This window comes from Lepus europaeus, chromosome 7, assembly GCF_033115175.1.
Source record: "Lepus europaeus isolate LE1 chromosome 7, mLepTim1.pri, whole genome shotgun sequence".
Taxonomy (NCBI): Eukaryota; Metazoa; Chordata; class Mammalia; order Lagomorpha; family Leporidae; genus Lepus; species Lepus europaeus.
In genome coordinates, this window is record NC_084833.1 from 24,685,566 (window position 1) to 24,708,619 (window position 23,054).

A 23,054-nucleotide genomic window follows, 5' to 3' on the forward strand; every position below is an offset into this window, starting at 1 on the left:
ATTTATACTTTGGATAGGAAAAAATTTATTTTATATATTTACTCTATATTCTGTGCCACATGCTGCTACATATGTGTTATGATTTTTCTGTTTTGAGTAAATAAAATCCAATCTAATTAGCTTATCATATATATTTATATGTACTTAAATATATATCTGTATATAGTTATAGTATCTATTGGCTCATATAACTAGAAAAGTTTTGAATTGCTTCAGGAATGTCTAGATATAGATAATCAGTAGTTATTAAGCTAGTACATGGAATCTATAAATGTTATAGTTCCACTGTTCTCACTGCTGGCATTTTCATCAGGCAAGCTTTCCTATGTGGTGGCAAGGAGATCCTCAAACAACTGCAACTTTACATTCTATTACGTGGCAACCTCAGTGGATAGAGGGTTCTCCTTTTCTCTTGTTCTTAAAAAAATGTTTATGGTCATTCTGCCCTGAATAACTTGCCAATTCACCAACCAACCAGTAGGCCAAGTTATTTGTCAGCTTCCATTCCTCTTAGGAAGACCTTTGCAATTACACTGAAACCTCCAATATAATCCAGGATCATCTCAAAACCCTATAGCACATCTTCACAGGTTTTTTTTTTTTTTTTTTTTTTTTTTTTGCTATGTAGGGTGACATCTAAAAGTTTCTCAGATTGGAATATGGATATCTTTGGGTGGGAATGGGCATTATTCAACGTTCCATAGTTACAGTGTTACTAGGTTAATATGGTGTCTTTAATCCAGATACCAAATTTAATATCAGAGTCTTTTCTGCTTGATCACAATTGCATTATATAATGATTCCAATTTCATGGAGAACAAGAAATTTCACTCACCACAGCAGATAACTATGTGGCAGAAGATGAATTTTTTTCTAAGACTAAAGGGAGAGATGGGAAAAAAAAAGTTGGAATTTTACTTATAACATTCCACACTGGAAATTGCTTTGATTCTCATTCTTCTTCTCTTTTCTGTTTTTTTAAGATTTTTTATTTATTTGAAAGTCAGGGTTACACAGAGGAAGACAGAGATCTTTCATCTACTGTTTCACTCCCTACATGGCTGCAATAGCCAGGGCAAGGCTAGTCTGAAGCCAGGAACCAGGAGCTTCATATGGGTCTCCCACATGGGTGCAGGCCCAAGGACTGGGGTCATCTTTCACTACTTTTCCCAGGCCATTAGCAGGGAGCTGGATCAGAACTGCAGCAGCTGGGACATGAACTGGAGCCACATGGGATGCTGGCATTGCAGGCAGTGGCTTTACCTGCCATACCACAGTGCCAGCCTCTTGACCATCCCTTTTTTTTTTTAAGGTTTTATTTATTTATTTGAGAGGTGGCATTACAGACAGAAAGAGGGAGAGACAGAGGCAAGGGTATCCCATCCGCTGGTTCAATCCCCAAATGCTCAGTGGTGGGAGTTAAGCCAATCTGAAGCCAGCAGCCAGGAGCCAGGAGCTTCTTCCAGATCTCCCACATGGGTGTAGGGGTTCAAGCACTTGGGCCATTTTCTACTGCTTTCACAGGCCATAAACACAGTGCTGGGTCAGAAGGGGAGTAGCAAGGACACAAACCAGTGCCCATATGGGATGCCGGCATTGCAGGCAGTGGCTTTACCCACTATGCCACGGCGTCAGCCCTGGCCCTCTTTCTTGATTAATAAAAGCAATAATATACATTTGCTTGTACTTCCTTTATTTGATAAATTTGTTTCTAGCAGAAAAATACAGATTTCATCAGCAGGCAAATCACTTAATAGTTTTCAAATGACAACTATAATTCTTTCTCAGCTGTTCCTACATGTGCAAAGAGAAACAAGAGAAGTAAGGCAACTGCATGAATAATTTAAACAATAAATCTCTATTGGCCCAATTATCTGGGTATCTCAACATGCATCTGGATACAATGTTAATTTTTTATTTTCTCACATTTTCAGTATACTTTTAACATTTGTAGTCATTACCTGTTAATAAGTCAGTTTTTTTTTATTTTGTGCCCTAAATCAATTTAACAATTTTTAAAGATTTATTTATTTATTTGAAATTCAGAGTTACAGAGAGAGTGTGTGCAAGAGACAGACAGAGACAGAGGGAAAGAGAGAGAGAGAGAGAGAAAGAGAGAGAGAGATAATTTCCATCCACTTGTTCACTCCCCAAATAGCCACAACAGCTGGGGCTGAGCCAAGCCAAAGCCAAGAGCCAGGAGCTTCTTTCAGGGCTCTCATATGGGTAGCAGGGGCCCAAACATGTGGGCCATTTCTGCTGCTTTTCCCAGGCCATTTGCAGGGAGCTGAATTGAACCAGATCCAGTGTTCCTATGAGATTCTGGTGTAGCAGAATTGCCTATCCCAATTTAACATACTTTCAATGAGTAACTAATATATACCAAAAACTGTGCTTCTAGTATAACTAAAAAGACAGGAAACAAAGAACCTCATTCTCAAGGACTTTTTAGTTCCAACAGCAGAGATGATGCAAAAACACAATTATACAAATTATACAACAGGGCAAAATGTAAAGGCCATGATTGAGCTATAGAAATTATGTGTTTTAGAAGTACTTACAGGGAGAAATATGCAGTTGGAAAGAATTAGGGAAAAGTTCTTGCATGAAAAGAATTCGGGATGATGGCTAGGAATTTGTGAGACAAAAATGGAGTAGGAGAGAGTTGCGGTAGAAAGAATAATAAAGGGAAGTGAGCAAGAAAATCTCATTTTAATCTTGGGTGCCATGAATCTTCTACTTACATTGGGTAACAGGTAGTGTGCATGAGCGAAAGGACAGTCTATGTCCAGTGTCCGAAAATGTCAAATTTGTTCATCCCAGTACCCTAGCAGCATCAATAGAATGGTGGAGAGGGGAGGATTAGGCAATGTCTTGGATATTTTGATTGTCAAAATGGGGGTGAGCCATGGGGGTGGGGGGGCAGGGACCGGAGGGTGCTACTGCCATCTAGTGGGTAGAGGCCAAATATCCTACCATGCTTATAACATCTCTCCTAAAACAAAACTGGTATCTGACCTAAACCACAGTTGTGCCACTGATAAGAAACATTATCAGGTGGGACTATTATTTTCTTGCTTTTGCCTGTGAGAAAATTAGGTCTCTTGAAATTACATATCTTGTCTCAAATCATTAAACAGTAAGTGACAGTGAAAGGTTAGGGCCATGTGAAAGAATGGAATGCATATTGATAAAATCAAGTGGCTCATTAGAGTCTGAATGTACTCAGGGCAATCACTGGATTTATAATTAAATGTGAACGTGTGTGAAGTGATGAGCACAGTGCCTGATACACTAAAAATGATCCTTGCTACTTTGCATGATATCTGGTGCCTTCCGCCTTGTATTAACTGTGAAAAGATTGGGTTGGGCAAGAGAAAGACTAGGAACTGAACAACAAGTCTGGGAGTTGGGACAAAACATTCAGGATCTGAACTGGAGGGAAAGCAGGTGGATTTTGATGGAAGACGCATGTGAACAAAGAAAAGTTTAGCAGGACGGTACTGGAGAACCTGACAAATGAGTCTGTGTATGTGTGCCTTTGTGTTTGTGTGTGTTAAGGTAGTGGGAGTTTGAAAGGTGACACTGATTTTGAGCATAAGAAACTAATTTTCACCTTAGTACCATGAAGCGAATAGCTGCTGCTTTTGAAATTATTGTACTTACTTAGACAAACTGACTCAGAAAAGGAAAGCAATTAGTTCAAGGTCACACCATGTTTGAGATTTCTTTTGACACTTGGGAAGAGAAAAGGCTGACCTTTTACAGTAGCTAAATCTTTATAGGAGAGATAAGGACAAAATGACATTTTCCTTTATATGCTCCCAAAAATGATTTTAACATTCATTTTACTATGTATTTGTACAGAAGAAAGTAACTTTAACATCTAGTCAGGCAGTCTGACTGAAGAAGATAGGTAGGGACAACAAGGAAGAATTGTCCAAACAGCAAGGGAGGGATTCTTGTTTTTGTCTCATTTTTTGAATTACTAAGGGACAACCAAAAATGATGGGACAGTCCAAATAACAACATGATCAACTAACAATATGGACACAGACAACTTGACATTATCATGAGTATCCTTTAAAAAGCTCATATGTAATGAAATTAAAATACAAGTATACGAGCAAGCATTTAGCTTAGTGTTTAAGAAGGCAGTCAAGCCCCCTCATGCCATATTAGAGCCCCTGGATTCTACTTTCAGCTCTGGCTCCTGATTCCAGATTCCTGATAATGTACACCCTGGGAGGCAGCAGGTGATGGCTCATGTAGTTGGATTTCTGTCCACCATGTGGTAGATCTATTTAAGTTCCTGGTTCTTGGCATCTGCCCTGGTCTAGTCCCAGTCATTACAGGCATTTGGAGAATGAGATAGTGGATAGCAGGCATTCATTTTCTCTCTCTCTCTCTCTTTCTTTCACTCTCTCAAATAAATTAAATATTTAAATATTTTTTGAAATCCATGCATATGAGGCATCTCAAAACATTAATAGAAAATAAACATTATGAAAAAGCTATGCATGGATTTCCAAATTTTATGCAAAAATGTAATTTTATTTCTTTTAATTTCATTTTTAAGCAAACTTTTTAACTATGTGTTTGTTAATAATAGCAAAAGTCTCTAGTATTGAATGCTCAGTAGATTCTAGCAACTGTGCTAAATATTCCAAATGTATTGTTTCATTTTAGTCTTGTAACTCTGTGTGACAGATGTGACTGGTTATTGATAAGTATTTGTGGTACAGAATGGTTAAGTAAATTACTCAAGGTCACATAGGTAGGAAGTGGTGGAGCTAATATTCAAACCAAAAGTGCTTGACTTCAGACGCCAAGCTTTTTTCTTTCATATTATATATGTACACCTACAAGTTAGGAACTTACATTCTTCTTTTTAGTTTGTTTATTTTGGTTGTTTTGCTTTTGTATTTCACAGAATCTAAATCTTCCAGGACTAGAAGCACAGTCATCATTTAGTGAAGCCCTACTCATGGATAACTAGAGTGTTGCAGAAACACTATGCTTCCTTTATGATCCCTATACCTTTGCCTGTTGTAGATGCTGTGCAGTTGGCTTGCTGATAGAACTTGTACTGTTGTAGTGATTGTTCCAAAAACTAGAATCGGGCACCTGCTCAGTGAAGGATAGAGCTATGAACAAGAAAGTCAAGGTCTGTGCTCTCTTGGAAAACATATTCAAGCAGACAGAACAACTTTACAAATAAAAGAAGATATTAGATGAGTGCTCTGCAGAAAATTAAAACATCATGATATAATAGACAATGGGAGGTGACGTTAGTTGCTTGGAAGACATGGTGTTTCTTAGGAGGTCAGAAATATCAGTGCCTGCTAAGGGCTAAGGAACATGAGCTAGGCAGAGGGAATGCTAGGACCAAGTCTCTACTAGGGCACAAAAGGAGGCCTGTGTGATCAGAGACTAAAGTGAAGGAGGAGCAAATGACATGGGATAAGGTTAAAGAAATGCTAAAAGGAGGTTGAATCCCAATAAAAGAAGATTTATAGGTCAATGTAAGTAATTTTAATTTTACACTGGTACAATGAGGGACCTTTGAATGGATCTTATCTTCTTTTGCTAGGGACTATTGTCCAAAAGGTTACTTTTCTGGGTAACGGAGCTAAAGATATCAAGAAAAACTAATTTTACCCCGACTTTATCATTTAATATGAATAAGAGAGAGTAATAAAATCCCCAAACTCTTTCAGTAGATTCATTTATAGCTAAAAGGTACAGTTTTTGACACTTCAATCAATCAGGAGGTGCCATTAACCAGCATATTGTGTTACAAGAAGCTGCCTTTCTTTTCAACTTTCCTTCTCTTTTTATTCTTCTCAGGAAATTAATTCATATCATTTCCATTTGAAATTCTGTGGCATTTGACTGCACAGGCACTTAGAGTCACCTTTCCATGGCTTGCAGCTTAGTTTCATCGCACTGCTTGGCAGGAGCACCTAAAGGAAAAGGCTCAGGACTGCCAGGCCCTTCAGGTCCCTAAGGTCACATAGAGAAAATGATGACAAGAAAGTAGGTCTGTACAGAGGGGGTCTCAAAAACACTTGACTTTGGTGAGCGACCCTGGAAATTTGATTCTTAATTTATTTTTTATTGTTGTATTTTGCTACAAAAGGAACATTTGAGCAACTGTTTGTAAGCTGTCATCAACTTCACTTTATAATTTTGCTTTTTGAAAAATTTTATTTAAGTTATAGAAGTTTCATGTATTTTATATATACAGATTTAGGAACATGGTGATACTTCCCACCCTACACTCCCTTCTACCCATACTCCAACCCTTCTTCCTCTTCCCTCTTAACTTTTACAAAGATCAACTTTTTGTTTACTTAATGATCATAAGATTAAACCTACACTAAGTAAAAGAGTTCAACAAATAGTATGAAGAGAAAAAAAATAGTTTTTCTCAACAGAAGAGACAAGGGCTATAGACAATCATCAAATCTCGAAATGTCTATTTCACTCCAATACATTACATTTTAGATACTCTATTAGTTACCTCAGATCAGGGAAAACATATGGTATCTGTCTTTTTTGGGACTGGCTTATTTCATTAAGTATAATGGTTTCCAGTTGCATCCATTTTGTTGCAAAAAACAGGATTTCAATTTTTATTTTTTATTTCATTTTTATTTCATTTTTTATGTATTATAACTAAATAGTACTCCACAGTGTACATATACCATAATTGGTAACAGATGGACATTTGAGTTGATTCCATATCTTAGCTATTGTGAATTGAGTTGCAATGAACAAGGGTATACAGATAACTTTCATTTGCTGATTTCTTTTGGTTTGGGTAAATTCCCAGGGGTGGGATGGCTGGATCATATAGTAGGTTTATATTCAGATTTTTGAGGAATCCCCATAGTGTTTCTCACATTGCACAGATCACTTGTGTGATTCACACAGCAGTGTGGATGCATGTTGAACCCACTGAGAACTAACAATCAGGCATTGCTTACCTTGGAGGAGAGGTGGTGAAGGGGTACTCACACGAACAGAGATGACCATCCCCCCTCCTTTTTTCAACAAGAGTAGATCTACCATGCCCAACTTGAGTGTTACCCTGGATACTCTCCCCATTCTGGAGCACTGACCAGAGCTCCCTGGGCTCACTCAGCACATACCCCTTGGTATTCACTGAAAATGCAGACATTCCACTAAGTCATAGAGGTGTAGTTCAAAGATAAAAACCATCACAAGAAAAAAAAAAAAACATGTAACTCCACAAATGCCTAAAAATAAACACAGAAATTCAAGAAACAAGAATGAAGAAGACATCATGAACCTTCCCCAAAGGAGCACAACAACATTCCAATACTAGAATGTGAAGATCAAGAGGTTGATGAAATGATAGAAATAGAATTTAAAAGATTACTCAAAAGCAATCAGAAGCAAATTCATGAACTAACGAAAACCATATGTAACATGAATTAAAAAATTTTCCTACAAAATTGAGATTTTGAAGAGAAATCAAAATGAAATATTAGAAATGGAGAATTCGATAGACCAAATGAAAAAATGTGATGGAAAGCCTTTATAACAGACTTGGTGAGGAAAAGAATGAATATCTGAGCTGGAAGACAAATCTCTGGAAGTCTTTCAGTCAGACCAAAACCAAAGAAAAAGGAAGAAGGAAGAAGAGGAGGAGGAAAAGGAAGAGGAAGAGGAAGAAGGAGAGGGAGAGGGAGAAGAGGAAATTAGAAAACTTAAATAACAGTGTTGCAAATTTATGGGATATTATCAAATAACCCAATGTACAGGTCTTAGGAATTTCTGAATGTGTGAAAAGAAAGAATGTATTAGAAGGCCTATTTAGTGAAATAATTACAGAAAGTTTCCCCAATTTGGAGAAAGAAAGGGATGTACAAGTACAGGAAGCATATAGAACTCCTGATAGATGTGACCAGAAAAGATCTTCACCATGACACTTTGTAGTCAGACTTTTAGCAGTAAAACATAAATAAAAGATTTGAAAATACGCACAAGATAATTTTGCTTTTGAAAGTCTGTACTTTGGAAAATGGAAATATTTCTGCAATTATAATTTGAGAAAGCTATTTGCTTTATAAAAGATTGAAAAATGTCACTCATACTGTTCCCGTTGGTCTATACTAAAGCACTTCTTCAGGCTGAAATATTTTGATAAAAAATACAACATCTAAGAGTTCATAGGTCTCTCAAAGGCTGTCATAAATTTAGCAGATTCCAAACTTTTAATACCTTTCCTGTCATTAAAATAAATTTACAGTGGCTCAGTATTATGTTTTCAAATTTTTATTCTGCCAGATTATTATACTTTTAAGATAAAATTAAGTAAAAGGATATTTTAATTGTGAAAAATAAGGAAAGAATTAATTGCAGATTGAAAATTTTTGCCTTAATGTCAACAATTGAATAGGACAATCCCATGATATTGCCAGTAATCTTCTCATTGTCTCTCTATTGTGTACAAGTGGAAATGTAATCAGAGACAATGTTTGGGAACTGCTGGTCTAACCGAAGTTTGCCTAAAAACCTAACTTCAACTTGTGGTGTATACTTGAGCCACTTTAATGGCAGGAAAATCATTCCTTTATAATAACGCAGTCCAGCCCATGTCCGGCAAGCATTATTTTTAAAGAAGGATTTCATTATACTGAATGGGAGCTATGCATAATCTGCAACTATAACGTCAATACGTACCTACACACATACCACACAATGAACAGCTGTGCAGATTAATAAAATTGTGTAAATTCTCATACTTGGGGCCGGTGCTGTGGCACAGTGGGTTAACGCCCTGGCCTGAAGTGCCAGCATGCCATATGGGTGCTGGTTCTAGTCCCGGCTGCTCCTCTTCCCATCCAGCTCTCTGATGTGGCCTGGGATAGCAGTAGAAAATGGCCCAAGTCCTTGGGCACCTGCACCCGTGTGGGAGACCTGGAAGAAGCTCCTGTCTCCTGGCCTCGGATCGGCACAGCTCCAGCCATTGAGGCCACCTGGGGAGTGAACCATCAGATGGAAGACCTCTCTCTCTGTCTCTACCTCTCTAACTCTGCCTGTCAAATAAATATAATAAATCTTTTAAAAAATGCTCATAATCAGCATTTCTTATACCCACTTCCCTCTCTTCAGCTTCAAGCTTGCTGCCTTTGTTTGGATGCTGGCATCCTCCAGTAGTTTCTTAATTATTCTCCTGTGACCAGTTCTTCTTTCCATTTTCATCTGCATGTTGCTCTGGGATGTATTTTATAAACCCCAAACTTATCATGTAATTCCTTAATTTAATATCCCTCAATGATGTTCCTTTACCTTTCAGACAAATTCTTTCATGAAGGAAACAAGAAAGAATTCTGGATCTGGCTGTTCTAAAGGCTGCTTCTTGACATTTCATCTCTTTCCCTGCCACATTTTCCTTATGCTCCAGCCCTAAGTTATTTGAAGTTCTCCTGAAGTACAAGCGCTGATTGTTTGGCCAGTTTCAACTCAAGTCTATGAAATTCCAAACTTCATGTTCTTGGCTCAACTCTATGCTGTTTCCTTAGATAAAGCATATCATCTTTTCAAATATACAATAATCCTTTCTAAAAATATAGGCATCTCTGGGAGATAATGAAATATTACTAATACATTGCCTACTCATAATGTCATTGTCTAAAATATTTTAAAATTAATATTTCAGGTTCTTGTCTAAAGCTTAGAGAAACATTCCAAGCTTCAGACACAAATGAGACAGGCAACATGGTAAGGTTTAATATTTATTTAGAGAGTGAGAGTAATACACGGGAACATGAGGGCTTTATTAAAGGAAAGAGGCCTAAGAAGGGTAAATGGGAAATTCCATACCAGAATCTCAGAGGGCAGACCAGGGGCCATGTGTAGGAGTCTATAGGCCATATGCACATGGAGCAACCTTGTGGGCAGGAGGACCAGGAGCTGCACTTGGAAGAACAGGGATGGGCCCAGGGCACTCCACACCTCTTATTCACTTCCAAAAGGAAGTGGCTACATAGTCTGATTGACAGGTGGGTATACATAGGTGAGATTAGGTAGGGGCCTGGGAAGGAGGGTGTCATGATCTCCAGCTCATAAATCTAATCAGTCTAATCCTATATCATTAATACAGAATTCACTGAAAGTAGTACCCAATAAGTATTTGTTCAATAAATAGATATATTGGTTTAAACTAAAATTATTAGCACCTATGTGCAAATTTATTTTTTATATCTTCCTTCCTGGATAAGGGAAAAGTTTGTGGTTGAGGTCCTAGCCTTATATAAAGGAGAATAAGAATGGAAAGACATTGAAAAGGAAGAAGGGCTCTTCAAAGAAGCTTTGTTCTAATACTACAATTTTGCCATTTTTTAACCTTTGAGCAAGAGAAGCAAAATTGAGGATAAGACAATTGAGAAATTCCTATGTTTGTTTTATGTAGTCCCTAAAATAAATAAGAAACAAACAAAAAATACTTGCAGAACAATTTATATAAGTATTAAAGCAGGAAATTGAATTTAAGTGTGGCATAATTTTTACTCCAGTGAAAATGTGAAGTTTCATAAAAATTTGATTAAAAGCCCTTTCAGGAAGATTGTCAACTGAACATTGTAATAAAATATCATTCACTCACTTAATAGTCACCCAGTGTTCACCCTGTGAATTGAGACCACAACTCTGGAACAGACCTCATGGTCCTTACCTGCCTCAAGGATATTTATTTACTCTCTCTTCACCCTTGTAATACAAACGCAATTGTTGATGGATTAAAAAGATCTAGGGAGTGAATCAGAGATTTTCCAAGACCTACCCTCCATTGTGAAAGCTTGAATTTCTTTCAATATAATTACTTTCTGTCTTTAGAGGATTACTTCATTCAAGTGAGTAATGTATTTCTTTTTACACTGTAAATACAATAGATTATTTTTTCCACAAATCTGCAGCATCCTGTACAGTCATTTTCTTCCCTCAAAAATGTTGTGCGTGCTAAAAACCTATAGTTTTTAAAATATGGATTGTTTAACATTATTTGAATCACCTGCTTCTAAAACAGTTGGAAATCTGGAATCATAGATGTGTTAATGAATCTTCAATGTGAAGAGAACTGAATTTTAAAAGTCGATGCATTTCACTTCCTGAAAGCACAATAGTAACGTGGTGGAAAAAAACATGGCTATCATTTCCTGAGCCTGCACTACCTGGCTAATGCTGAAAAAAAAGTGACATTCCAAAGGAGTTGTTTAGTATCAAGTGCTGATTTAGCTAGATAAAATGCAGCTGTCTTCCCAAATTACACAACTGGATTCACACCATCTACTAATTCCTGGTGGAGTTTTAAAGATACCTCTACGGGCAATTTTCTTCCCAGTGCAAAGATGCCTAATTTAGACAGTACAAAAATAACACCAGGTAGTATCTATGCACAAATACCATCTCCCTTAGAAACGCTGGGTAAAGAAAATTGCATTTTATAAGCGCTTGAGTCGCCATTTGGAAATGAATTCTAAAATATAATTGGGCCTAAATCAGTTCAGAATTGATTGCCAAGTTGGCGGATATTTAGTTCTTTCCATTTTTTTTTTTTTTTAATTCTCGTAAGGCCTGTTGCCTAGTGTGGTCTGAGAAGGAAAGAAGCCTGCTTCAGGTGCTCCCCTTCACTAACGCCCTTCCTTCACAGAACTTTTGGCATTTAGTATCTTCCTAGAAAGAATGTTTTAAAAATCCAGGCTCCTTGGATCTCTACCTAGTATCTAATAATCATGTCTTCTGCAGCTGAATATGTAAGATAACGAAGCTTTTTTTTTTTTTTTTTTTTTTTTTTTTTTTTTTTTTTTTTTTTTGACAGGCAGAGTGGACAGTGAGAGAGAGAGACAGAGAGAAAGGTCTTCCTTTTGCCGTTGGTTCACCCTCCAATGGCCGCCGCGGTAGCGCGCTGCGGCCGGCGCACCGCGCTGTTCCGATGGCAGGAGCCAGGTGCTTATCCTGGTCTCCCATGGGGTGCAGAGCCCAAACACTTGGGCTATCCTCCACTGCACTCCCTGGCCACAGCAGAGAGCTGGCCTGGAAGAGGGGCAACCGGGACAGGATCGGTGCCCCGACCGGGACTAGAACCCGGTGTGCCGGCGCCGCAAGGCGGAGGATTAGCCTGTTGAGCCACGGCGCCGGCCAGATAACGAAGCTTTAATTCCACTGATCCTTGGGCAATAAATTAATTTTTCACATAATTCACCTTGTTCTCTAACCTCTGGCTGCCAAATAGTTAATCTTGCACCCATCACCTGTACATCTACATTCTTTTAACATACTTTGTTTTTATTGGTGAAGTCCTCCCGGGTAACTCCCAGACAGAGGTAGCTACTACCTCTCTTGTCCTCCACTCCCAGTTCTTCACATGTCTGGTAAAAGACTGATCACATTATGTCATGTTTGGTTGTAATTAGCATATGCTATTTATCCACTTTCCTCCTCTGTCGAGTGGACAGTTTTCTCCATTCATCAGATCGAAATTTATTTAAAAGGTCCAGATACTAGGGCCAACACTGTGGTATAGAGTGTTAAGATGTGGCCTGCATTCCATATGGGTACCCATTTGAGTACCTATTAATCCACTTCCAATCCAGCTCCCTGCTAATGGCCTGGGAAAGCATCGGAGGATGGCCCAAGTTCCTGGGCCCCAGCACCCACATGGGAGATCCAGAATAAGGTTCTGGCTCCTAGCTTTGGCCGGGCACAGCCCTGGCTGTTGCAGCCATCTGGGAAGTGAAATAGCAGATGGAAAATCTCTGTCTCTCCTTCTCTCTCTCTGAATCTACCTTTCAAATTAATTAATTAATTAATTAATAAGATCCAGACATTGTGCTAAGCAACTTGGCAATCAATAGTGTTAAACAGTTCTTTGAATTAACAACTCAGGCGTATTTTCGTATTCATCTTTGCTATTTCTAAGAAATATTTATGTATAAAGTAGTAATATTTTGTCCTATGCATTCCAAATAGTTTTCCCAGTATTGTGATTTCTTGTTATGGTCCGTTTGCAACAATTTTTCCTTTATTGTTTCTTCCACTGAACTTTCTCACTCACTTTTCTTTTTCATACACAGACATATTAGAAAGGAGAATGAATGGATAAAAAAAAAAGACCAGTGAAACAGAGTCCACAGGCAAACCTGACAATGATTCTGTAAAGTAACAAAGAGAACTGGGTAGATGTGTGAGTCAATTCTCAAACAGTACCAACAGATATTATCAGGGAAGGAGTTAGTGATGACTTCCATAATACCTGGCACAATTAAATATTACACATGTGTTGACAGATTGAATGATCCCTACTGTGGTGAATTTTTTCTTCTGTTATACCCCACCATTCACAAAGGGAATTTGTTACTTGTAAGGGAGAAGGGTTGTGATTGATTATAATTATCACTCTGATTCCTTCCCTATTTTTACAAAACTTTGCAGTTGTCTCCTATTGCAGGTGGGATTACCTGCTACCTTTCTTAAGAATAGGCTCTACCAGTAATTTAGGGAGTTAAAAAGTAGGAAAGTTAGTAAATTTGATTCTCACAGAAGTTTTAAAAACTATTTAAGCCTTTTTTGCTCTTTCTCTATTGGACTTTTCTCATTCCCAAGAAATATGTTGATACATAATGTTTTGATACATGTATACACTGTGTAATGTTCAAATATACCTAAATCCTTAAATATTTAGTATGTTTTATGATGAAAATTTTCAAAATCCTTCCTTCTACCTTTTGTTATCTTTATTCACCCTAGTGTGGAATAGATTACTAAAACATTTTTCTCCTACCCAACTGTAACTTAGTGCCCATTAATCAATCTTTTCCCATCCCTCTCCTCTCCTCTCAACTCAGCCCCTAGTAACTACTATTATACACTTAACTTCTGTGAGATCAACTTTTCTATATGCCACATCTGAGTCAGATAATGTTATACTTGTCTCTCTGTGCTCAGTTTATTTTATCAAATATAAAAATTTGCATTACTATCCATTCTTTCATTCTTTTTTATAGCAGATTTTAGTACGCCACTGTGTATATGTATCTTACATTCTTTATTCACTCATGAGTTGAGGGACACTTATTGCAGCACTGTTCACAATAACCAAGGAAAGGAAATAGCCTCAGTTAAAGTTTTGTTTGAAACATCCTGATTGCTCTTATTTAACCTCAACATCAATTTTATAATCTATAAAATTGTAATAGTACTTGCTTCACAAAAGTGTTAGAAGGATTGGAAACATACATAAGTAGCATATATAAATTTGTGTTTGACACTTGTAAACTCTTATTAAATGCTAGTTATTAGTACAAATTTTAAAAAGTGTGAAAACACAGGAAACTAAGACTCTAAGGGGGTGAAGAATTAGTGGAGATCTATCAAAGAGGGGATACCTTGAAAAAAAGCAGACACTTGAAAATCTATTTGGACTTCAGGATCACCATCTATATAGCAAGAAGTAGAGAACAGATGATGATTAGTAGATTCTCTAGCTCTGGAATACAAGATCCTTGGAATAGTAGCTAGTATAACACCTGTAGTAAGTTCTTCCTCTAGCTCTGAAATACAAGATCCTTGGAATAGTAGCTAGTATAACACCTGTAGTAAGTTCTTCCTACTATGGTGTTTTAATGTCAAAGTAGTTTACAAAAAAATAAGTTAATTTAATGAAGTTAGTGCATGCACCGTTATGATGCACCGTTATAGATGCAAATTTGACACAAATATTCCTCAGGATACTCTGATCCCTGTTTAATAGTCTTGAAAGTAAAAAGTAACATCTATTTCTAGGACTTGTAACAGAATGTACTGTACTTCAAGAGAGTAGCCTATAGTCTGTTAAATCTAATTAATAAACACAGTAGACACATCCACTTTTTCTTTAATTTTAAGCCAACTTACTGAAGCCAACTTACTCTATTTGCTATCTTGGATTTCTGATTACAAGATGCTGTCCCCTGCTGTTTGCAGAAGATTCTACCAGAAAGAGGCACCAACAAACAGTAAAATAGTGTGATAGTTTTGTTTTGCTGCCCAAATGTCTCTACATCAGATTAGAACAGATATAGAACTCTGTGTGTCCACAGAATAAACCTATCTTCTAAGTACTGTGCCCCTCTTCTCCTAAGTCATCTAATTTCAGTGATATTTGCCCTGCCTATGCTTTTGGTAACTAGAGGGGATAATTGGGAGTGTGGGGATGTACCAATGACTTAGCAAGGAATAATTTCCTCTAAAAGAGTTGTTCTGAAGCATTTTACTTGAACACATGCCCTGTATTGTTGACAGTAACTGGAAACCTCTACTGTATAAATATGTTTATATATGTTCTTATTACCAACAATTTAACTTGCAAGCATATTTTTATTACAGTTAGCTTGTTTACTACTTATTTCAATTCTCTTTGAATTAAGATCATTCAGTGACACAAACGGCAATGCCATTTCCCCACAGCTCTGGGAATCAGATCTGGTTGGCGACAGTCTGCAGTAATCATGACTCTTTCTGGAGTCACAGGCTTCCGAAACCTAGAAGTGGAAACAAAGAATTGGAATAGAAATATTTGGGTTCAAAATTTGGCTGTAGATTACCAGCTATGTGACTTTCAGCTTCACTTTCCTAGTCTTCTTGAGTCTCTTGATTGCTTCAAGTATTCAATAGGGTGATGTATATGAGAAATCTATCAAAAGGTCAAGTCACATAGTGCTCAGCAAGTACTAGAGGAATATAAGTCTAAATGGAAGGCAAATGGTGGATTGGAGTTTTAATAGTGTGAAAGAGTACCTAAAATGGGAAAAGCTGTCATAGTTACTGGTTGAGAAAATAAGAAACGGGAAGTCTTTCCTTTTGACTAAGGGACACTGATCCCTTTCTGTTGTATTATTTGATAAAATAATTCATTCTGAAAGTTTGAAAGATGTCCAGTGGATAGCTAATAATCAGCTTTGAAAAAAATCATTGGCATTTCTCTTGCTGTCAAATTCTGTAAAAACTTTCATTCTGAATGACTTCTAGCTTATATCTGAATCAAAGAGACTCTTTTGAAGCTATCTTCACCAGTGAATGTAACGTTTAATGGTTTATTAGTTGATAAATTGTAATTGGCATAAAAAAAGAAGAGCTTCAAAAACAAAGTTATAGTCAGCTGCCCACTAATGTTTTGGATTAATCAATACAGCATTCATTTTAAAATAGAAGCAATGACATTACTCCTAAACAAATTCACATTTGATGTGATTCATAACTACATCAACACTCTCCAAAGAGATGACAAAATTATATTAAACCTCAATCATGTGCAATATAAGGTTTTTCTCCTTGCAGGTGCTGACATATGAGATCCACATTAGAGCAGGTCCTTAGTGTTCCCCCAGATTTTAAGATGTGAATTTTAAAAAACTCTAAGTAATGAAAATATCTACATACTATAAAGGGAAAAGGAGAAAAAAAAAAAAAAGAACACTTAGTATGAACTTTTATGTCTTTCCTGTTCCCTTAGTAAAAATTTTCTCCTTTTTGCCTGATGCTAATTATCAGTATGTATTACCCACTTCGTTTAAAATCAATTTTAAACCAAGTACATTTTCTGATTTCTCTCAAAGGAAAATAATCATAAGTGTTATTTCTTATGGAACATGAAATATTTATTTACCCTCTTCCTCTCTCCCTCTTTCTCTCTCTATATATACACACATAAATACACATATATACACACTATACATATATATATACACACCCTTGCCTGAGTTATCACTCCTAATTTCACGTCACGAGATATTTACTTGAGTGGCATAAAACAGATAGCTATAACTTATAGAAAGGATCTTACAACGATTACAAAGTAGAGAAAGTGTAATGTTAATGCTATTATTTGGGAGGCCCATTCCCTCCTTCTGGGGAGACCCAGTGAAGCTGAAATATGCCAACAAGTCCCCTAGCATGCGTTGATGGAAAATCCCACATCCAGGAGTGAACGATGTTGGAATTGAGTTGTCAAGCTGTCCTGGATGTCTTGTACAAACTGAACAGGCCAATTTACTGCAACACTGCATGGGCTGAAGGCTCCTATCTCGTGTTTACGGTTGCTTCCTCCGGGTGAGATTATTCTGCACGACCACAGGCTCCCACCCCGGGAGCTTTTGAGCTGCTCCAGATTCTTTCTGATGAGCCTTTTCTAAGTCATAAACTACCTTGTTAATCCTTACCTTGGGAACAGCCTGCTTGACTGGCAGGGAGAGGCTCTTACCCTCAATCTGAAAGCAACAGCTTTGGGTGTTTGGTGATAATTTCGAATCCTGGCGGTGACTTGATTTCAATGCCTTTCTCTTTATAGCTCAAAAATCCCGGCCTTCTGCATGAAAACAAGCAGGCTTTTCAAAAAAAAAAAAAAAAGGCTTCTCCCACACAACCTGAATTCCTTCGCCTGATACCCTGATAACTAACTTCCAAGTGTGGGGGTTGCTTTGAAATGCAGCTGTTCAGGAACGTTCCTCCAGGTGGCAGCAGTGCCACATCTCAGAGGCTCCAATCCCCTCTTCCCTGACTTCAAGTGTTAATGCAATTGACCAATCAGTGCTAAGATGATGGGAGGTAATTGGGTAATTGTATTTTACTGATCACAAGCAGAGAAAGGGAAAGGAAAAGGGGGCAGGAAAGAGGGGCAGCGGAGAGAAGGGGACCGCAGTCCGGGAAGAGCTTTGGGGAGCTATAGCGCTCGACATCGGGACGTGGCGTTGGTGGAGGGCAAGGCTTAGACTGACAGGAACTGCCGCCGGCCGAGAGAACCCGTTTATTTATTTGGGGGAAAAGGAAGGGAAGACAGGCGAAGGAGGGGGGAGGAAGAGAGTTCCAGCCAAAGTGGATGGAAGGGGACTGGGGTTGCTACCGCGCAGGGGACCGCGAGCCAGGGCGATGGCGCTAAGGACCGCGCGGAGCAGCTGCGCGCCCCGGAATGCGTCTCCTCGCGGAGGACCAGCCGGCGTCGGGAAGGGCTGCGCCGAGAGGAACCAACTTGTGGCTCCAAGATGTACCCCGCGCAGCTGGAAATGAGATCAGAGCTGCAGTGGCATTGGAGAAGGAGGAGAGGAGCCAGCGATTAGGGATTTAGGGGAGGAAAAAAAAAAAAAACCCTTTCGTTCCCCCCCCACCCCCCCATTTATTGTTCTGGGAAATTTGCCTCACGCCCCGTCGGTCCCACCACTCGGTCCTCCCCCATCTGAAATAAAAGCCCGCCCTGAACTCCTGCCTCCTCGCCGAGACCCTCGCCACCCCCAACCCCTCAGCCCAGCGCAGCCCGGGATCCGCTGCCCGCTGATGGAGAAGGGGAAGCGGGGGCTGGCTGGGGCCGCCGCCGGCGAGAGACCGCAGCGCGCGTCCGCCCCGTGACCTGGCCGCGAGCGCGGAGTTCGGCTGCACCTGGAGGGTCTGCGCCGGGCGCGGGGTGGGGGCGGGGACCGAGGGCTGCCGGCCCCCCAGCCTGAAACCTTGAAGAAGAAGAAGAAGAAGAAGAAAAGTCGCGGCGGCGGCGGCGGGAGGAACGGGTTTTCTTCATGACAGCTGACACTACCTCCGCCCCCTCGCCCGCCTCCGCCCCCCGCACTCCGTTTAACGTGAGATTATGAAATTGCAGAGGCGGCGGAGGGAAGGAGACAGGATATAGCCGGGAGTTTGGAGGGGAGAGGTGGCTGAAACCAAAAAAAACCCGATTGCGCACTGGGTTGTGATGAGAAATCTAATCAGATCTTTGGCTGAGCGGCCGGCCGGAAGGGTGACGAGTGGGGGGAGTTGATCCCCCCCCCCCAAAATTCTTCGAAGGGGGAGGGGACGGGGGCCGGCATCGACGATGTAAAAGGAGACTTTTTTCTTTTTTTTTTTTTATTTCTTTTTTTTTTTTTTTTCTCTGGTGGTGGTGGTGGCGGCGGCTGTTGGGTGCCTCGCCAACATGAAGGATGCGGGACGCCGCTCTCTCTGGGAGCCGAACGCAGCGGATCCTATGATGGTGCTACAGAGAAGGAACAACGGAGCTTTTTCTTGCGAGACCTGGATCGTAACACAAATGTGTGTGTGTGCGCGCAGAGGGAGCGCTCAAAAATGAAATAAACCAGTGTCAGACCTTCAGGGGTTGATGTGTTCTGACATCCATAAATAATAAAACATCTGCCCCCTCCCGCCCCCAAAGGATGATTGGAAATGGAGACCCGCGGATCCACAAAGAAAAAGTATGTTCGTTTTTCTCTGTAAGGGAGAAAGTAAGCCCAGGAGGTATTTTTGGAATGAAAAGTTTGGGGCTTTTTTTAGGAAAGTAAAAGACCTGAGAAGGTGGTGTTTTCTTTTCTCTTTTGAATTTCCCACAAGAGGAGAGGAAATTAATAATACATCTGCAAAGAAATTTCAGAGAAGAAAAGTTGACCGCGGCAGAATGAGGCATTGATTGGGGGAGAGAAACCAGCAGAGCACAGTTGGATATGTGCCTATGTTGACTAAAACTGACGGATAATTACAGTTGGGTTTTTCTTCATCAACCTCTTTTTTGGTTTGTTGGGATTTTTTTTTTCCCTTTTTGGTGTCAAGATCATGCATTTTCTCTTGTTCTTAACCACCTGGATTTCCATCTGGATGTTGCTGTGATCAGTCTGAAATACAGTGAGTGATATTTATTTTCTTATTTATTTATGGAGAAAATTTCCATTAATTTAGTGTTCTTGGTCCCTTTGTCCTCTCTCTTCTGTTCGTGTGATTTTTTTGAAGACCTGGCTGTTGGTGGCTAGAAAATAAGTATGGGGGAGGAGGGGGTGGCCCACGCATTTGCTCCATCAGGCAGTGCTCAGGGACAAACCAGTTTGCTATAATGATGCAGGTTGTCTGCATCCTGGGCAAACGCCTTTGCAAATGTTCACCAGGGGAAAAAAATCTCCCCAAGAAAGGCGCTGCAGTATGGGGTGCCCGTGCTGTGTGACTGACACTCTAGAATGTATTTAAGTTGCATGGTGGCTCCAGAGTTGGATGCACAAATATGTAGCTCTTGGAAATCAAAGGGACCCGATTTAAAATTTCATTATCTAATCTGACATTGCAGATGAGCAGAATGTATTAACAAAAAATAGGAAAATAAATCGGGCAGGTGATAGGGTGCTCCTAGCTGGTGGGTGGTTTGTGGGAGGGAGAAGAGGTATGGGGGAGGAAGCTGGTGGAGAGTGGTGACTGCACTTTCCACAGTCTCTTGCATACACACGTTCAAATGTGGTCTTCGGATTCCATTGATTCCCACCAGTGCTAAGACTCACTTTTCTTCAACCTTACCCTGTTCAGTCTTACAACTTCTTTGGGTAACACAGAACGCTGTGCATAGATGGCAGAGGGCTTGGGTTTTGCTGGAGATCTTCTGAACATTACTAAGACATGGCTATTGAGAGAAAGGCAGAAACACAGTGTTCTGTGGTAACTTAGGACAAGAAGCTGAAGGAGTGGTCTGTGTGCTGAGCACCAGTGTATGTCATGTGACAGCTTTGTCTTGGGATAAGGAGGCCAATAAAGAAACAAGAAAAAGAGAAGGTTGAAAATGCTTCGAGATCCCGGGGTCCTATAGGGTCACCTCCCCCCTCTCCTCAGAGCTGCCAGAGTCATGGAGTTGGCGTTTTTTATAGGACTTTTCCTCCTCACCCTTCCCTATTTCTCTCTGGGGCCTTGTGTCAGAATCATAGACTCATATAACTTTAGAGCCGGAAGACTCCTCAGAGAGCTTATGCCAATAAAAGAGGAAACTGAGGCCTACAGAAGCTATAACTCTGGTTCATGGCCAAATGATACGAGACAGGTGACTCACAGGAGCCTCAGAACAACAGACAAAAGTCAGTTTGGTATCCAAACTGGACAGGGATCAGCCATAGGTTGCATGGCTACTTCTGTCCCCTGGCTGCCATTTTTCATGAAGAAGGGTCAGAGGAAGACTTCTGTGGTTCTGAGAACTGGAAATAAACTTCAGCCTGTTCAGAACTCCAGGGCTGTGAACTCCAACATTCCTTTCATTCCCTTCCCCCTCCTCCTCTCTTTCATTCGCATAAAGATCCACAACTGGACATATCCCAAAGGAGACTGAAGAAACAGAAAAAGCCAGCAGTCTCCTGGGTCCCTTCTAATCCTGTGAGTGGTGTTCCCGAGAGTGTCATTAAAGAACTATGGAGTTCGGCTCATATTAGAGAAGTGATAATGGAAACCAGAAGCACCAGCTGAAAGCATCTGGGTCCTTTCTTTCATTCACATCATCTGTTCCTCTCCTTTTCATTACTCGTTAACTAAACTAGCCTACAGCTGAGCACTTTGCTAATTTATTTTTCTTGACACATGTTTCCTGTGGGGGACATAGATCAGACAATAAATGGACCAAACTATGAGAACAATTGCGCAGGATTTCTTTCTTTCTTTTTTTTTCTGAACTCTCTATAGGATTCTATATATCTTATGTTTCTCTGCTGTGTGTCTGTTTGCTTTCTTGTCTGTTTTATTTTCCATGAGGGTTAAGTCACCTATCGTGGTCATGGCATAACTAAAGTGATATTACAATCCTGCTCAGCTGCAGCTTAGCACTACTGGGGGAAAAAAGTAGGAAGACAAAAATGTTCTTTGATTTTTTTTTTTTTTGCTTCATAGTTCAGCTCTAGGTTTCACATGCAAAACCCAACCTTGCAATTATGTTGTGCCTGCTTATTGAGGGAGGTTTTGTTTTGTTTTGTTTTCCTTTGTCTTTTTCTTTTTTGTTTCACATTCGTTTTCTTCAATACTATTCCATTTCAACCTCAAAGAGCATTCCTCTTCTTGTTAGTGTCAGCCCTGCTCTGTGCCTCTCTCTCTGTCTCTTTGTCTCTGTCTCTGTCTCTCTCTCTCTCTCTCTCTCTCACACACACACACACACACGCACACATGCACACACACAAACTTTCCTGAGAGAGAGAGGGAAAGAAGAGATGAGAGGAGGGAGAGAGAATCTATTTAAAATTGTAGGCTGAATGTATCCTCCCACACACCTCCACTCCCATGTGTTCAAGTCTGGAGATGATGGGGCATCTAAGGATGTCGTCATTTTCCATGCTGGTAGATCACTCCATCAGCACTACAGTTAGGAAGGCACAGCCCAATGTGGGTTTCAGCTCCTTTGGTTTGGCTGTCAGAGTTGGCCCTGCTCTTCAGGTGAGGTGTGTGGGGGCAGCTGAAAGGATTGTGGCCATGGGAGTGCTACAAACCGACGTATTTTGCCTTCAGGCAGGGCCAAAGTTGGTACCCAGTGAGTATCATTTATGAGTAGGTAGTTGTATTACGAGGCTTAGGCTGGGGACCACAGGCCCAGAGGCTGCTGGATTTTATGTATTCTGATGTTACCTTGTCAAGTATGTTCCACTTCTCATTAATAGTTGTACTGTTCTGGCAATACTTTGAATGTCCTTGGCCCTCAGTGTTCATGTCTGTGGGATGGGAATGATGCTTTCTAACTTACTGAAGTCTTTTGGGAGTAGAAAGTAAAGTCATGCAAAGCCCCAAGCATTATAAGCCCACCAAGGATGACTGTTCATTATGGTTATCCTTGGATTAATTTGGAATAACTGCCTGATAATGAATACCAAGCAGTTTCACAGTTCTTGTGGCTGCACTAGAGGACTAGGGATTGTGCAGCTGACCTTAAAGTAGTTGTTAAATTCCTCTTTTGAGATCTTATCAGGACAGATTGTTTGCAATACATCAGTTAAGCATAAATTGCTATTTCAACTAGCAATTGTCAATCACAAATTTCTCCTAGGAATACAGAAAAAAAAAATCTCAGCAAAAATAATGCTTAAATGGGAAGTTGGGAGAAAATAATCCTGTTATTGTATCACGTGCACTTTTGGTCCAAAAATTGTATAAGATAGCTCTTATATTTGAGATGTATCATTTCAGTTACATATTACATAGTCTGGACCTGGGATGTATAAAACAAAAAAATGTCTGTACAACTATATAATTTAAATAGATGGTATAAAATTCCTTTAGTTATATCAAAT

The 23,054-nt window shown here is 39.7% G+C and overlaps 1 protein-coding gene and 1 long non-coding RNA gene across 4 annotated transcripts in view; one reads left to right on the top strand and one right to left on the bottom strand.

The window, feature by feature from the left end:
- Nucleotides 1-15,304: 15,304 nt before the first annotated feature.
- Nucleotides 15,305-18,527, bottom strand: LOC133763079 (uncharacterized). The gene is made up of 3 exons (XR_009866367.1): nt 18,439-18,527; nt 17,229-17,374; nt 15,305-15,551 (listed from the first exon to the last, which is right to left on the bottom strand). It is a non-coding gene; the product is annotated as an uncharacterized LOC133763079 (long non-coding RNA).
- The window catches only part of LRRC4C (leucine rich repeat containing 4C), a 188,091-nt gene continuing 183,548 nt past the window's right edge, over nt 18,512-23,054 (top strand). For 2 of the 3 annotated variants that reach the window (XM_062196286.1, XM_062196287.1), the window contains exon 1: nt 18,512-19,665. The gene's annotated coding sequence lies outside the window, so the exon portion shown is untranslated. The remainder of the gene's footprint in view (nt 19,666-23,054) is intronic. The other variant, XM_062196288.1, reaches the window with a different exon arrangement.